The sequence below is a fragment of the Triticum dicoccoides genome, chromosome 6B (assembly GCF_002162155.2).
Source record: "Triticum dicoccoides isolate Atlit2015 ecotype Zavitan chromosome 6B, WEW_v2.0, whole genome shotgun sequence".
Lineage (NCBI taxonomy): Eukaryota > Viridiplantae > Streptophyta > Magnoliopsida > Poales > Poaceae > Triticum > Triticum dicoccoides.
The window spans coordinates 625,920,385-625,923,718 of record NC_041391.1 but is presented as its reverse complement, the minus strand read 5'-3'; positions in this window follow the sequence as shown (position 1 = coordinate 625,923,718).

The window sequence follows — 3,334 nt, the reverse complement described above, 5'->3', positions numbered from 1 at the left end:
GGAGCATGTGGGAGCCATCATGGGTATCTAGATCCCGCTGATGGTTATTGACTGAGAGCGTCTCGGTCATGTCTGCATGTCTCCCGAACCCGTAGGGTCTACACACTTAAGGTTCGGTGACGCTAGGTTTATGAAGATATGGATATGCAGAAACCCGAATGTTGTTCAGAGTCCCGGATGAGATCCCGGACGTCACGAGGAGTTCCGGAATGGTCCGGAGGTAAAGAATTATATATAGGAAGTGCTATTTCGGGCATCGGGACAAGTTTCGGGGTTATCGGTATTGTACCGGGACCACCGGAAGGGTCCCGGGGGTCCACCGGGTGGGGCCACCTGTCCCGGGGGGCCACATGGGCTGTAGGGGGTGCGCCTTGGCCATCATGGGCCAAGGGCACCAGCCCCTATAGGCCCATGCGCCTAGGGTTTCCCCCTAGGAGGAGTCCTAGTGGTGGAAGGCACCCCTAGGTGCCTTGGGGGGGAGGGAAACCTCCCCTAGGCCGCCGCCCCCCCTAGTAGATCTCATCTACTAGGGCGGGCGCCCCCCCTTGGCACCCCTATATATAGTGGGGGAGAGGAGGGACTTCATATACCAGCCCCTGGCGCCTCCACCTCCCCCCGTTACGTCTCTCCCTCGTAGTCTCGGCGAAGCCCTGCTGCTGTGACGCCCTGCATCCACCACCACGCCGTCGTGCTGCTGGATCTTCATCAACCTCTCCTTCCCCCTTGCTGGATCAAGAAGGAGGAGACGTCTCCCGTCCCGTACGTGTGTTGAACGCGGAGGTGCCGTCCGTTCGGCGCTGGTCATCGGTGATTTGGATCACGTCGAGTATGACTACATCATCACCTTGCAAGCTTCCACACGCGATCTACAAGTGGTATGTAGATGCAAACTCTCTCCCTAGACTCGTTGCTTAGATGAACTCATAGATGGATCTTGGTGAAACCGTAGGAAAAATTTTAATTTTCTGCAACGTTCCCCAACACTACGAACATATGGGGGTGTGAGTGGTCTAAACTTTTAACTTCTCGAATCGTTGCCATAGGCCTCCTTTTATAGATCAAGGGGTTACCACAGTGGAAAATTAGCCATTAGACACTGATATGATAGCAAATAGTGCTCTCATACCTAAGTCTGCAGACTGGCAACATGCATTTAATGCACTGCTTAGTGTCACGTCGTTCGTTGCCCGGCAAGGCTGCCAGGCTAATTCGCTAGCTCCATGCCTGCTCGCTTGGCACGTCGCTGGACGGGTGTCATCTGTGGGTTTACTTGGTAGGAAGTGGCCGCCATGTGGCCAATGGCTTCCACTTAATCATCCTCCATCTTGACACCACACTGATCGACGACGTGGGTCATGGTGGAGTAGTCGGTGAGGTGATCTGGCCCCCGCAAGTCCTGGCAGGCCCTGCCGGGACGCCTTAGTCATTTTCTTATGGGGGTGGCCTTGCCCCTTGTCGGGCTCGCCTGCCTGGAAAGGGAGGCTTCTCTCTTGATAATGTCTGGCTCTTCTGTTTTAGTCTTGGTTCCTTCTGATCTGTTAGTTGGCTCTTCGAGTCTCTTCGTCTCTTTCTCTCGTGTTCCAATCTTGATCTTGTAAGTGTGCACAGTCACGTCAACACACCATGGGTCTATTGCACGGTCAGAAGCCCCCGGGCCTGCCCTGAATGCGCTGCCGAGTGTCGTCATGGTAGGGCCTAACAAATGCACAGGCAGCGCAGCTGAAGAGGCTGGCCTTTTGAGATCTTGTTTGCTTCTTCATTAGTCTTGATTCCGGTCCAGTTTCCGTTTTCCTCGCACGTCGTGTGCGACGTTACGAAAAAAGGTCCGGATCATGGTCTGCGTGGCGCTTGTGCCCCACGATCGCAGGGCGGAAACGACCATCCCACTTGTCTCCGTGCTTCTGGCCCCCTCCGCCATGTGTCCCCCATGCCTCGGGAAGGGTAGGTGCTGGACATGGAGGGTACGAGTGTGAGTGCCGCGGCGGGAAATCATGCGTTGCTGTTTGGAGCAGCGGGTCGGTCCTGATTCCCCATGTCTCCGGGGGCTGTATTGGATGAGCGGGGCGGCCGCCCTTGGGGAGAGGGGCCAGCCCCCAGCTCTGCCCTTTGATGACCCACAAGTATAGGGGATCTATATTTGTCCTTTCAATAAGTAAGAGTGTCCAACCCAACGAGGAGCAGAAGGAAATGACAAGCAGTTTTCAATAAGGTATTCTCTAAAAGCACTGAAATTATCGGTAACAAATAGTTTTCTGATAAGGTAATTCGTAACGGGTAACAAGTCACAAAAGTAAACAAGGTGCAACAAGGTGGGCCAATCCTTTTTGGAGCAAAGGACAAGCCTGGAAAAACTCTTATATAAAGCAAACCGCTCCCGAGGACACGTGGGAATTATCGTCAAACTAGTTTTCATCATGCTCATATGATTCGCGTTCGTTACTTTGATAATTTGATATGTGGGTGGACTGGTGCTTGGGTACTGTCCTTCCTTGGACAAGCATCCCACTTATGATTAACCCCTCTCACAAGCATCCACAACTACGAAATAAGAATTAAGGTAAACCTAACCATAGCATGAAACATAACTACGAAATAAGAATTAAGGTAAACCTAACCATAGCATGAAACATATGGATCCAAATCAGCCCCTTACGAAGCGACACGTAAACTAGGGTTTAAGCTTCTGTCACTCTAGCAACCCATCATCTACTTATTACTTCCCAATGCCTTCCCCTAGGCCCAAATCATGGTGAAGTGTCATGTAGTCGACATTCACATAACAACACTAGAGGAGAGACAACATACATCTCATCAAAATATTGAACGAATACCAAATTCACATGATTACTTATAACAAGACTTCTCCCATGTCCTCAGGAACAACCGTAACTACTCACAAATCATATTCATGTATTCATAATCAGAGGGGTATTAATATGTGTAAAGGATCTGAACAAATGATCTTTCACCGAATAAACCGACTAGCATCAACTACAAGGAGTAATCAACACTACTAGCAACCCACAGGTGTCAATCTGAAGTTTTGGGACAAAGATCAGATACATGAGATGAACTAGGGTTTAAGAGGAGATGGTGCTGGTGAAAATATGTTGATGGAGATTGTGAGGAGATGGTGATGACGATGGCGACGATTTCCCCCTCCCGGAGGGATGTTTCCCCGGCAGAACAGCTCTGCCGGAGCCTAGATTGGTTTCGCCAAGGTTCCGCCTTGAGATGGCGGTGCTTCGTCCCAAAAGCTTCCTTTTGATTTTTTCCAGGGAAAAAGACACCATATAGAAGAAGATGGGCATCGGAGGCCTGCCTGGTGGCCCGC